At 41.3% G+C, this 14838-nt stretch overlaps 1 long non-coding RNA gene across 1 annotated transcript in view; it reads left to right on the top strand.

The window, feature by feature from the left end:
- The first annotated feature begins 5032 nt into the window (after positions 1-5032).
- LOC133259367 (uncharacterized) overlaps positions 5033-14838 on the top strand; it is a 38047-nt gene continuing 28241 nt past the window's right edge. The window contains exon 1 of the long non-coding RNA XR_009740377.1: positions 5033-5119. This is a non-coding gene — a long non-coding RNA (uncharacterized LOC133259367). The remainder of the gene's footprint in view (positions 5120-14838) is intronic.

Here is a 14838-nt window from a genome sequence, read left to right on the forward strand (position 1 = left end):
TCAGGAGTTGTTTTTGATTCTTCGAAAGGTAAAGGAATACAATGAGCTAGCTGGGCAAAGTCCTTGATTCTATAACTACTATGGGACATTCAAAATAAACTATTGAGGAGTCTAGTTGAAATGCACATGACTGGAAGGCACCAAAGTACACAAAATGATCAAAGTGTGAAGCATACAGCCTTTTACAAAGGGAATTTGAAAATTCATTGTTTATTAATATATTTAAAAATTCATACACTTTGAACCAGGGATTTCATTTCTAGGATTTATCCTATAGAAATACATGCCCATGCGTGGAAGAGTATGTATGCTACAAGGATTTTTATTCTGGTCATTTGTAATAGTAAAATATTAGAAATATTCAAGGGCCAGAGACAGGGGATTACTTACATACAGCCACACATTTGAATATAATGTAGCCCAAAATGTATGAGTTATCTCCTATATGCTGTCACAGAATAAGAATTCACAACAAATAGCTGAGCAATTTCAAATCCTAAAAGATGATGCTGTGAAAGTGCTGCACTCAATATGCCAGCAAATTTGGAAAATGCAGCAGTGGCCACAGGACTGGAAAAGGTCAGTTTTCATTCCAATCCCAAAGAAAGGCAATGCCAAGGAATGTTCAAACTACTGCACAACTGCACTTATCTTACACACTAGCAAAGTAATGCTTAAAATTCTCCAAGCTAGGCTTCAATAGTATATAAACTGAAAACTTCCAGATGTTCAAGCTGGATTTGAAAAGGCAGAGGAACCAGAGATCAAACTGCCAACATCCAATGGATCATAGCAAAAGCAAGAGAGTTCCAGAAAAACATCTACTTCTGCTTTTATTGACTATGTCAAAGCCCTTGACTGTGTGGATCACAACAAACTGTGAAACATTCTTCAAGAGGTGGAAATACCAGACCACCTTCCCTGCCTCCTGAGATACCTGTATGCAGGTCAGGAAGCAACAGTTAGAACTGGACGTGGAACAACAGACTGGTTCCAAATTGGGAAAGGAGTACGTCAAGGCTGTATATTGTCACTCTGCTTATTTAACTTATATGCAGAGTACATCATGCAAAATGCTGGGCTGGATAAAACATGAGCTGGAATCAATACTGCTGGGAGAAATATTAATAACCTTAGATGTGCAGATAACACCACCCTTATGGAAGAAAGTGAAGAGGAACTAAAGAGCTTCTTGATGAAAGTGAAAGAAGAGTGAAAAAGCTGGCTTAAAACTCAACATTCAGAAAACAAAGATCATGGCATCTGGTCCCATCACTTCATGCCAAATAAATGGGGGAACAATGGAAACAGTAAGAGACTTTATTGGGCTCCAAAATCACTGCAGATGGTGACTGCAGCCATGAAATTAAAAGACACTTGCTCCTTGGAAGAAAAGCTATGACCAACCTAGACAATATATTAAAAAACAGACACATTACTTTGCCTATGAAGGTCCGTCTAATCAAAGCTATGGTTTTTCCAGTAGTCATGTATGGATGTGAGAGTTGAACGATAAAGAAAGTTGAGTGCTAAAGAATTGATGCTTTTGAAATGTGGTATTGGAGAAGACTCTTGAGAGTCCCTTGGACTGCAAGCAGATCAAACCAGTCAATCCTAAAGGAAATCAACCCTGAATATTCACTGGAAGGACTGATGCTGAAGCTGAAGCTCCAATACTTGGGCCACCTGATGTGAAGAACTGACTCACCTGATGCTGGGAAAGATTGAAGGCAGGAGGAGAAGGGGGGACGGAGGATGAGGTGATTAGATGGCATCACCGACTCGATGGACATGAGTTTGAGTAAGCTCTGGGAGTTGGTGATGGACAGGGAGGCCTGGTATTCTACAGTCCATGGGGTCGCCAAGAGTTGGACAGGACTGAGTGGCTGAACTGAACATAGAAAGAAGAAAAGTCGGTCAGTTGTGTCTGACTCTTTGCGACCTCTTGCACTATACAGTCCATGGAATTCTCCAGGCCAGAATACTTGAGTGGGTAGCCTTTCCCTTCTCCAGGGGATTTTCCCATCCCAGGGATAGAACCCAGGTCTCCCGCATTGCAGGCAGATTCTTTACCAACTGAGCTATCAGGAAACTGAACATATTGTTACATAAAATGCAAATATAAACTGGAAACTAGCATAACCTCAAATTTTGTTGAAATATATATATATGGCTGCTAGCCTTCACTGAGTTTTTCTCTGTATTTGGGACTGTCCTCGGTGCTATAATGGAGAAGGCAATGGCACCCCCCTCCAGTACTCTTGCCTGGAAAATCCCATGGATGGAGGAGCCTGGTAGGCTTCAGTCCATGGAGTTGCTAAGAGTTGGACACGACTGAACGACTTCACTTTCACTTTTCACTTTTATTCATTGGAGAAGGAAATGGCAACCCACTCCAGTATTCTTGCCTGGAGAATCCCAGGGATGGGGGAGCCTGGTGGGCTGCCATCTATGGGGTCTCACAGAGTCGGACACGACTGAAGAGACTTAGCAGAAGCAGCAGTAGGTGCTATAAATAAATACTAATTTATTCCAATACATCTATAGGTTTTTTCATTATTATCTCCATTTTCCATAGAAACTGAGGCTTAGAGAGGTTAGGTTACTTTCTCAAAGCCATAGCACTAAGAAGTGATGGAGCTTGGTTTCAAACTGAGGTATATCTGATTCCAAAGCTGGTGGTACTTATATGTACTCATGTTAGTTTCTATATACATAAAGGAAACATTTGGATAAATAATACTCTACATGCCAAAAAGAATTCTCTCTAGGTGATTCTTTCAACATTTCTGTATTATTTGAACTTTTTATGCATTTAATCTTTGGTATTAGTTTTTAAGTACTTTTTTGTAGATATAAAAAGAAATAAAATTCAGTTTACTAGAATGTGCAATAATGTAGACTGCACTTCCTTGCTCACTTGCTTAGTGAATATTGATTAAGCTCCTACTGTCTGCTGGATTAGGGACTGAGAGGAATGAAACCCAGTTCCTGTCACGGAGGAACATAGGATCTCGGGAGGACCAGAAAGAAGCACTGGGTCCTCAGTCTTCCGGCTGTATTGCACTGAGACTTTCCTGGAGACTTTCGTTGGCCAGAGAGCAATGAGGTTGCAGCGTTGGTATCAACATTCAAAGTGTTGCCTCTTTCAACTTATGGTACCAGGTACTGTGCGGAGACCTGAACATAATACACTTTTAGGATCTTGTTATGAATAAGGCACACTTTCTGTTGGCAAAATCTGGTATTGTGAGGAAAACTGCTATTTTTCTAAATAGTTACAGTTCCCCACTGGTGAAAATAATGATAATAACTAACACATAAGAAGTACTCACTAGATACTGGTTCATGTACATTTTTAGGTGGGTTTTTTTTTTTTATTTTATTTTATTTTTAAACTTTACAATATTGTATTAGTTTTGCCAAATATCGAAATGAATCCGCCACAGGTATACATTTGTTCCCCATCCTAAACCCCCCTCCCTCCTCCCTCCCCATACCATCCCTCTGGGTTGTCCCGGTGCACCAGCCCCAAGCACCCAGTATCATGCATCGAACCTGGACTGGCAACTCATTTCATACATGATATTATACATGTTTCAATGCCATTCTCCCAAATTTTCCCACCCTCTCCCTCTCCAACAGAGTCCATAAGACTGTTCTATACATCAGTGTCTCTTTTGCTGTCTCGTACACAGGGTTATTGTTACCATCTTTCTAAATTCCATATATATGCGTTGGTATACTGTATTGGTGTTTTTCTTTCTGGCTTACTTCACTCTGTATAATAGGCTCCAGTTTCATCCACCTCATTAGAACTGATTCAAATGTATTCTTTTTAGTGACTGAGTAATACTCCATTGTGTATATGTACCATAGCTTTCTTATCCATTCATCTGCTGATGGACATCTAGGTTGCTTCCATGTCCTGGCTATTATAAACAGTGCTGTGATGAACATTGGGGTACATGTGTCTCTTTCCCTTCTGGTTTCCTCAGTGTGTATGCCCAGCAGTGGGATTGCTGAATCATAAGGCAGTTCTATTTCCAGTTTTTTAAGGAATCTCCACACTGTTCTCCATAGTGGCTGTACTAGTTTGCATTCCCACCAACAGTGTAAGAGGGTTCCCTTTTCTCCACACCCTCTCCAGCATTTATTGCTTGTAGACTTTTGGATCGCAGCCATTCTGACTGGCGTGAAATGGTACCTCATAGTGGTTTTGATTTGCATTTCTCTGATAATGAGTGATGTTGAGCATCTTTTCATGTGTTTGTTAGCCATCTGTATGTCTTCTTTGGAGAAATGTCTATTTAGTTCTTTGGCCCATTTTTTGATTGGGTCATTTATTTTTCTGGAGTTGAGCTGTAGGAGTTGCTTGTATATTTTTGAGGTTAGTTGTTTGTCAGTTGCTTCATTTGCTATTATTTTCTCCCATTCTGAAGGCTGCCTTTTCACCTTGCTAATAGTTTCCTTTGATGTGCAGAAGCTTTTAAGTTTAATTAGGTCCCATTTGTTTATTTTTGCTTTTATTTCCAATATTCTGGGAGGTGGGTCATAGAGGATCCTGCTGTGATGTATGTCGGAGAGTGTTTTGCCTATGTTCTCCCCTAGGAGTTTTATAGTTTCTGGTCTTACGTTGAGATCTTTAATCCATTTTGAGTTTATTTTTGTGTATGGTGTTAGAAAGTGTTCTAGTTTCATTCTTTTACAAGTGGTTGACCAGATTTCCCAGCACCACTTGTTAAATTGAAGTATAGTTGATTTACACTGTTGTGCTAATTTCTGTTGCATAGCACAGTGACTCAGTTATATATGCGTTCTTTTTTGTAGTCTTTTTCATTATGGTTTGTCCCAGGACACTGAATATAGTTCTCTGTAGGACCTGTAGTTCCCAGTAGGACCTTGTTGTACATCCATTTTATGTGTAATAACTTGCACCTATGCTCCATACTCCCCATACATTTCTTACATATACTAATTTGCTGAATTCTTAACCCTCTGAGATACTGTCTTTATCTCTATTTTACAGATGAGGAAACTGAGGCAGAAGAGTTTAGGCAACTTACCCAAGATCACACAACTAAGAAATTCCACTGAAGACTAGGAAATTCCAATCCAGGTAAGTGCTTAGAAGAGCACAACTAAAGAACCCAATGTGTGGGAGAACAATCATGATTAAAAAATTGTATTATCAGCCCTAATAGTACCTGTCACAACCACACAGAGCTTTGTGAGTTTTAAGTGCTTTTGAATACATGTCTCCATGATAGGTGAACCCCAATATAAAATGATCCTCCCATTTTTCACAATGAGAAGTTTGCAAAAAAGAAAATATTTGGAGGCCCATCTTGAATGTATAAATTCTTAAGACGTCGATGAAATTATCAAATGTCTATGTATAATATGCATTATTTTAGGTATGTACATGTTTTAAATATTGTTAATATACTTAAATGTTATTTACATATATTATATATTAATTTAGAAATACTGTTTTTTCCCCCAATCTGACACTTTACAAAACATCTTTATTGCATCTCATCCTGTGCATCTTTGACCTCATATCTTTATTACCCCTGGAATAGGAAATAGCAACCCACTCCAGTATTCTTACCTGGAAAATTTCATGGGCAGATGGTTTCTGAATCACCCAACTCACTTTCTAGATGACATACATTTCACTCCTATATAATTTGTTTGTTATCCAGAACTTTCTGAGCTTTATATGATGTTGTCACTGAGATATTTTATACTTAAAGTCCCAGTTCACTTAATCTTAGGACAGTATTGTTTTTTTGTGTGTCCTATTGGTTGATATTTGTGATCACAACATCCTTTTTAAAGTCCTCTTTATGAGGCTTGCATCTTTGCTAAGTCGCTTCAGTCGTGTCCGACTCTGTGTGACCCCATAGACGGCAGCCCACTAGGGTTACCCCCATCCCTGGGATTCTCCAGGCAAGAACACTGGAGTGGGTTGCCATTTCCTTCTCCAATGCATGAAAGTGAAAAGTGAAAGTGAAGTCGCTCAGTTGTGTCCAACTCTTAGTGACCCCATGGCTTGTGGCCCACCAGGCTCCTCCGTCCATGGGACTTTTCAGGCAAGAGTACCGGAGTTGGTTGCCATTGCCTTCTCTAGTATAATGACTACATCTGTGTCAAAAACTCTTTTTAAACCCCTTCATCAGGTGACTTCTGTAAATTGGTCTTTTGCAAACAATACTTTGTTGTTTAAAGTAATTGAAGAGTGACTTCCTTGATGGTCCAATGGCTAAGACTCTCTGGTCAGGGAAATAGATCCCACCTGCCACAGCTAAGAGTTCGCATGCTGCAGCTAAAGATTCTGCGTGCCACAACTAAGACCTGGTGAAGCTGAACAAACAAATACATAGAAAATAACTTTAAAAATATAGTAGTTGAGATAGTCTGCTGCTGCTGTTGCTGTTGCTGTTGTTGCTGCTAAGTCGCTTCAGTCGTGTCCGACTCTGTGAGACCCCATAGACGGCCTCCTACCAGGCTCCTCTGTCCCTGGGATTCTCCAGGCAAGAACACTGGAGTGGGTTGCCATTTCCTTCTCCAATGCATGAAAGTGAAAAGTGAAAGTGAAGTTGCTCAGTCGTGTCCGACTCTTAGCGACCTCATGGACTGCAGCCCACCAGGCTCCTCCGTCCATGGGATTTTCCAGGCAAGAGTACTGGAGTGGGGTGCCATTGCCTTCTCCGTGAGATAGTCTAGGTAATACGAAAGTCTGTGAGGCTTTGTAAAAAATGAAATACAAAGCAATTCCCACTTTCCTCTGAGGGATAATTTATGGTGAAAACCACTTGCCTTATATCCAGGTGTAGACCACACATTAACCTTATCTATTAAACTTGGCAAACTTGCCTGTACAAATCTGTATAGTGGGCCCTGTCCTCACTTAACACATGAGTAATCTGAGACTCAGAGGTGAGGTGACTTGCCCGAGGGACCTCACAAATGGCAGAGCTGAAACACAACTCAAACCAGAGTCTGTCTGATCCTCTCACTCACCCTCTCCCATTAAAGCCACCGGAGAAGAAAAAAAAATAAAGCCACCGGGAGAGTTTCTAAACCAACTTCCTAATTTAGATGGCTGGCCCTGATAAGAATGTGGGGCTGTGTTGACAGAATACTAACACTGATTTATTTATTGTTCTCTTATTGCCTTATGTTTATATAGCTGTGTGCAGTATTTCATAAAGAGAATGGCAAAGCAATTTGCAAATATAAAACCCAGATGCTTAATTTTAATTTCTGGGTTTCTGTTTCAAATTTAGTGCAAGCAGGTTGTTTATACTGTAAGTAAATGCCCTAGTGTCTATAAAGATCCCTGGAAGCTGCTCTTAGGTCCTGAAATGGTTTATTTGCTTACATTTGTTTTGTTGTTGTGAAATAATCACTTCAGGTATGAAGTGGGAAGAGTCAATGGTGCCTGGTTTGGGGGTGCAAGTTCCCCTACAAGGCTGTGCTGGAGCTGTTTCCTCAAGGCTCATGAGAGCTGTTCATGCACATCTCTCCCAAGCTCTGCTCAGTGACGTCAGGGTGGCAGCTGGAAATCAGCCAGGGGGAATATTTACAAAGGAAGTCCTTCCATTCCCCCTCTGCCCCTTCCCCAAATGATTTAAGCTCCCTGTACATTGTGAATAGTAAGAGTACTTTCTTTCCAGGTTTTCTGAAGATTTAGTGAAATAAAACATGGCAGTGCTTCTATGTTTATTTATTTAGATAAATAATGCATATGCAGGGTTGAAATAATCAAACAAAAAGGCTACCGTGAAAAGTAAGTTTCCTTCCCAACCTGGACTTCCATTCCAATTCCTATCCTGAGAGGCAGACTGTTTCTTGAAATCCTTTCAGAAATGTACTCTGCATTTATAAGCATATAGTGAAAAAGGAAAGTGAAGTCGCTCAGTTGTGTTCAATTCTTTGCAATCCCAGGGACTGTAGCCTACCAGATTCCTCCGTCCATGAAATTTTCCAGGCAAGAGTACAGGAGTGGGTTGCCATTTCCTTCTCCAGGGGATTTTCCCGACCCAGGGATCGAACCCACGTCTCCTGCATTGCAGGCAGATGCTTTACCATCTGAGCCACCAGGGAAGCCCATAAGCATATAGACATGTATACAAATGTAGATCTATAAGCCAGTTTAGAATAATCACAGACAGACAGAGATAAAATATATGTCTCAGTGTGTGTGTGTTCTGCCCCTTGACACACATACTGAGACATATGTTTTATCTCTAACTGTGATTATTCTAAACTGGCTTCTAAGATCTGTTTTTTGTTTGTTTGTTTTTTTTTAATTATTTTTTATTTGGGTCTTCATTGCTGCTCCAGCTTTTCTATAGTTTCTTTGAGTAGGGGAGACTACTCTCTAATTGCAGTGCATGGGCTTCTAGTTGCGGTGGCTTCTCTTGCTTCAGCTCACGGGCTCTAGACCACAGGGTCAGTGGTTATGGCACACAGGCTTAGTTGCCACGTGCCTTGTGGGGTCTTCCCAGAGCAGGGATTGAACCCATGTCTCCTGCATTGATAGGCGGATTCTTTATCACTGAGCCACCAGGGAAGCCCTAACGTTATTTTTAAGGGTTGCCATTATTCCATTTTTAGATGCACCATGGGTTATTTAACCAACCTTCTGTGGGTGACATTCAGATTGTTTCTCATCTCTTGCCAGTACAATGAGCATTAAATAACCTGTCTTTTGCACATAAACATGAGTGTATCTATATGCTCAATTCCTGGAAATGGAACCATTGGGTCAAAGAGTATAGGCGTTTAGAATTCTGGTTTGATTGTCAACTGCCTTTCAAGAGTTGTACCGCTTTTCTCTCCAACCTATGGGATAGATAAGTGCGAATCCCTACAGCCTCGGGACATTGTCCAACTTTTTGATCTGTCTCATCTGGCAACCTGGGCACATAAATGGTCCTCATTATTATTATTGATGGAAAAACTTAGGTGTGGGAGTGGCACTTGGGCACTGGAGTTCCATGAACTCTGCTTTGCAAGCTCTTTGTCATCTCCATTTTTCTTGAATGAAATTTCTCAGGAACATTAAGGATCAAGAGGGTGAGAAGCTCTAGTACTCTGGGAAGTTCTGGTACAGTTTGTTCCCTGTCACTGTAACAGAATCAGCTTTCTGAAATACAGACTTGCTCTTCTTGCTCTTCTCTTGCTCTTCTGTCTAAACTTACCTTGGCTCCACATTTACCAAAGTTCTTGAACCAGCAGTGCCCTTGAACTGGTTGGAAATGTACATTTTCAGACTCCTCTGCAGACCTACTAAATCAGACACTCTGGAAGAGGGGCTAAGCTCCAGCAAGGGTGATGCTGCTGTGAGCTCGAGTTTGAAACCCCTGACTTACAGAATGAAGTGGCCCCTTTCTAACTTGTGACTCAAGCCTACCTTTCCTATTCTGTCCTACAACTTCTAAACACACCTAGTTATTGGCTTCTCCAAACTCCCTCCACTTTCTCACCTCTGTGCTTGGGGCAGGAACCTCTAGTTGTCTCCCAATTTCTTATAGAGCAATAAACGGTTGCATTTTAAAATTGCATTTCCCAGACTCCCTTGCAACTATGCTCTGGCAAATGGGAAGTAAAGTGTACAACTTCCGAATTGTGCCTTCAGAAGGAAGGAGCATGCCTACCTTCTGCTTGTGCACTCCCACTGGCTGACTTGATGGTTCTGAACCACAAAACAGATGAGGGCCAGGCCTCAGGTGTTGGGGGCATCAGGAGGGATAGGCCTGGGTCCCTGACCCTGTGGGCTCACTATCGGGGCCAGAAGACCACTTAAGCCTAGACTGTGATGGTAGAAAGGGATAGACTTTCATTTTACTTACCCCACTGTTCCCTGAGGTTGGCTTGATCACCATTGACCATCTTCCCTAATACAATGCTTTCTGGTGTGCTGTTCCTCCACCTGCCTGGCAACAGTCTTCTCTTTCCTTTCAAGGACACAATCCACCTCTCTCCTGGATCCTATGAGAGGTGATTTCTCCTCACCAGGAACTCGTTTCACTTCAGAGTCCCTGTTCCCAGCCAGTGTGGAGTCAAGTCATATCCCCACTAGAGCCGGGGCTTCCTGACGTGGGGGCAAGGGTCATCATCTGAAACTATCCCACCATCTGATTGAGTGTCTGGCACAAAGCAGATACCAAAAAGTATTTTTTAGAGGCAGTTTTAAGCCAGCCTGTGCCTTTTCTACGTTCTCTGATAAACTGTGCTTTGGTGAATACCTTGGATGAGACTGAGAACAATTGGCAGCCTAGTGACTAGAAGCTGTTTTCCTCTCCCCAGAGCAGCTGTGGACCAAGTGGACCGAGACGGGCCACTGAGGATGCTGGTGGGGGTGGGGGGGTGACCTAGGGAGTCAGGAGCACGAGGGGAAAGAAAGAAGGCAAGAGAGAAGTGTTTACTGTGTCTCTGCACAGCCCATTTAGCCATGTCCTCACCATGCTAAGGCTAAGCAGCGTGGAGAGACCTCAAGTTCAAGACTGTGAGAAACTGACACTGCGAGACCTTTCTCAAAAGGCCAATCAGTCATTGCAGACCCAGGTTTCATGCTCCAGGAGCCAACTGATTTCTCAGAGCAATGTTTGTTCCGTGGGGCCAAGCTACACCAGAACATGCTGACCTTTATTCTGACTCAACTGAATGTCTGAAGTAATACACGGTCGACCAGATTGGCGATATCTGTCCCCTGGCCCCTCCTTTCTCCTTCCCCTCCTCTCTTCCCCACCCCCTCCCTACCCCGTCCCCCACGCCCTGGAGGGCTAACAAATTGTTACCATTCCATTGGTTCATCAAATAGTTGTTCAGTGTCAGCCTTGTGCCAGTCACCGTGCAAGGTGCTTGGACATAGAGATGAAGATGTTCTCTGGTCCTCACTCCGTGCAGGAACACATGTGTCACACAAGTGCAGGGGTTTCTCAGCTGTGGTCCCTGAGACCCTTTTAGGGGATCTGTATTATTTTCATAAGAATATTGACTCTGTTTGCCTCTTTTACTCTCAATTTTCCATGTGTGTACAATGGAATTTTCCAGAAGCTGCATGATATGTGATATCACAGCATATAGAAATGGACATGAGAATCCAGTTGTCTCTGAAGTCAGACTTTTAAGTGGTTTGTCAACTTGTAAAATATGGTCATTCTTCTCAATATTTTTGAAAATAGACTTGTATTTTACAAGAATGTTTTGTTATGTATTTATACATTTTAAATTTATGCATATTATTGTTTCAAAGATAAGTCACTAAATAAATACTGTTAAAATGTCCCCCTTTTTAACTTCAAATTTGGTAATATAGCCTAAATATTGCTTCCTGGTGGCTCAGACGGTAAAGAATCTGCCTGCAATGTAGGAGACCTGGGTTGGATCCCTGGGTTGGGAAAATCCCCTGGAGGAGGAAATGGCAACCCATTCCAGTATTCTTGCCTGGAGAATCCCATGGATAGAGAAACCTGGTGGGCTACAGTCCACGGGGTAACACAAAGTCAGACACGATTAAGCACAGCAGAGCAGAGCCTAAATAAACAAAAGACTCTTATGGCCTTTAGTTCTTTTTTTAAACTTTTAATTTTGAGATCATTGTAGGTTCACATGCAATCATGAGAAATAATATGGTGAGATCTGAGTACCCTTCATCCAATTTCCCTGAATGGTAATGTCTTGTATAACTTCAGTACAGTATCACAAATGGGAAACTGGCCCCTGCACCCATCTTTTCCAGATTTCACCCATTTTCCTTGTATTTGTGAGTGTGTTCAGTACTGTGCGGCTCTATCATGTGTGAAGATTGGTGTGACCACCCCCAGAGTCAAGACACAGAACAGTTCCGTGACAAGGGTGCCTCAGTGCCCTTTTGCAGACACAGCCACCTCCTTCCCTCCCTCCCTAACCCCTATTCTCCCACTCTGTAGTTCTGTCAGTTCAAGAATATTATATAAATGGAATAATTCATTTACATCATGTAACGTTTTGAGGTTGGTCTTCTCAGTATAATTCCTTTGCAACCTATCCATGTTGTTGCAAGTGTTAATAGCGTGTTTCCTGCTACAGCTTAGGACTGTTCCAGGCACAGATGGGCCACCGTTTGTTTAATTGTTCTACATTAGGGTTGTTTCTGATTTCTGGCTATTATGAATAAAGTTGCTTTATTATGAATAAAGTACCTGAATGTTCATAATTCATGTACAGACTTTTGTATGAACTTAAGTTCTCTTCTCTGGGATAAATGCCCCAAAGTACAGTTACTGGGTGGTATGGTAAGCACATGCTTAATTTTGTAACAGATCACAGCAACTTTTCCTGAGTGGCTATACCATTTACATTCCTACCAGAAATTTATGAGTGATCTGATTTCTCTGCATCCTTACCAGCATATAGTGTCATTGGTATTTTTTATTTTAGCCATTCTGATAGTCGTGTAGGGATATTTCATTGTGATATTAATTTGTATTTCCTGATGGTAATAATGTTGAAAATACCTTCACATGTTGTTCCTTCCCTAAGTTGTGTCTGGCTTCTGGCCACCCCATAGATTGCAGCACACCAGGCTTTCCTGTCCCTCACTATATTCCAAAGCTTACTCGAATTCATGTCCATTGAGTCAGTGATGCTATCCAACCATCTCTTTCTCTACCTCCCCCTTCTCTTTTTGCCTTCAATCTTTCTCAGCATTGTTGTAGGAGATGGATGGACCCCTGGGCCAGGCAGCTGATGTTTGTCAAATGGAGCAAAACTGAAGTTTTTGTCTGCAGTCAGACAAGAACAATGCCTGTTTCCTTTCCTCCACTGATAACAGAGGCAATAACTAACGGGGGGAATTTGTTGCAGCAAAACAGAAATGAGTGAACAATCTTTGGCACATGCAAGTCAAACAGGCCTAAGAGAGTTAAACAATCTTGGTTATTCTTTAACTGTTACTACAAACAAAAACTTGTAGTTGGATTTGTCCTTCACAAAGCTAATTACTCTCTGATTCCATGTATATTATACTCTGTCCCTGGCATACTTTCCTCCATACACTCTCTTGTAGCATTCTGCATTTTGGCAAGGTCATGGGCCAATAACTTCAGGGACACAAGAACCAGTTGCTGAGTTGCCTGATGCCAGCTGTGGCCATTCAGAAATTTTGCAGGAGAGAAAATTAAGCAAGACCTTCAAGAGGATATAAAACCTCTTCCTTTTCCTGAGAAAGGAGGGCACAGTTCTTGAGGTGTTATCCTGCTATGTTTCCCCTTTGCCTGGTAAAAATAATAAACCTATTCTTTTCTATTTCCTCCAAACTCTGTCTCCATATTTCAATTTGGCATTGGTGGACAGGGAGCCAAGATTTTGGCAACAGCATCAGGGTCTTTTCCAGTGAGGCTGCTCTTCGCATCAGGTGGCCAAAGTATTGGAGCTTCAGCTTTAGCATCACTGCTTCCAATGAATACTCAGGGTTAATTTCCTTTAGGATTGACTGATTTGATCTCCTTGCTGTCCAAAGGACTGTCAAGAGTCTTCTCCAGCACCACAGTTTGGAAACATCATTTCTTTAGTGCTCAGCCTTTACATTCAGTTCTTACATTCATATGTGACTATTGGAAAAATCATAGCTTTGACTATAGGGACCTTTGTCAGCAAAGTGATGTCTCTGCATTTTAATATTCTGTCTAGGTTGGTCATTGCTTTTCTTCCAAGGAGCAAGCGTTATTGTTCATGCCTGCAATCCCTGTCTGCAATGATTTTGGAGCCCAAGAAAATAAAATGTCAGTGCTTCCACTTTTTCCCCTTCTATTTGCCATAAAACGATGGGACTGGATGCCATGATCTTAGATTTTTGAATGTTGAGTTTTAAGCCAGTTTTTTCTCTCCTCTTTCACCTTCATCAAGAGGCTCTAGTTACTCTTCACTTTCTGCCATTAGAGTGGTATCATCTGAATATCTGAGGTTGTTGATATTTCTCCTGGCAATCTTGATTCCAGTTTGTGATTCATCCAGTCCAGCATTTCACATGATATATTCTGCATATAAGTTAAATAATTAGGATGACACTATATACCCTTCTTGTGCTTCTTTCTCAATTTTGAACTAGTCTGTTGTTCCATATCCAGTTCTAACTGTTGCTTCTTGTCCTGCATACAGGTTTCTCAGGACACAGGTAAGGTGCTCTGGTACTGTCTTGGGTGGCCCTGCACGGCATGGCTCATAGCTTCATTGGGTTATGCAAGCCCCTTTGCCACAACAAGGCTATGATCCAGGAAGGAGTTTATTTGCCAACTGTATATCCTTTTCATTGCTATATCTGTTCATGTCTTTTGCTCATTTTCTAATTGGTTGGATTATTTGTTTTCACTCTTGAGTTTTGAGAGTCCTTTATATATTCTAGATACCAGACCTTTTCAGTTATGTGATCAGCAAATATTTTCTCCTAGTGTTTTTATCCCCTTCACAGTCTCTTTCTCAGAACAAAAAGTTTTAATTTTGAATGATCCAATTTATCTTTTTTTTTTTTTTTTTCTTAATGAATCATGCTTTTGGTGTTAAATCTAAGAACTCTTTACTCAGCCCTAGGTCCTCAAGATTTTTTTTTTTTTTCCTCTAAAAGTTTTGTAGTGTAACATTTTACATCCAATCTTTCATACATTTTGAGTTAATTTTTGCATAAGTTGTGGGGTTTAGGTGAAGCTTCATTTGCTGTGAATGTCAATAATTCATAAGGGATCCTGGGACCAAAGATTTGAGAACTTCTACAATAAGGTATATAAGATACTCTGAAACACGTAAGTGCAAAGAGCTATGGGAAGGTTAACTTTGAGCAAGGTA

The sequence above is a fragment of the Bos javanicus genome, chromosome 13, assembly GCF_032452875.1.
Source record: "Bos javanicus breed banteng chromosome 13, ARS-OSU_banteng_1.0, whole genome shotgun sequence".
Lineage (NCBI taxonomy): Eukaryota > Metazoa > Chordata > Mammalia > Artiodactyla > Bovidae > Bos > Bos javanicus.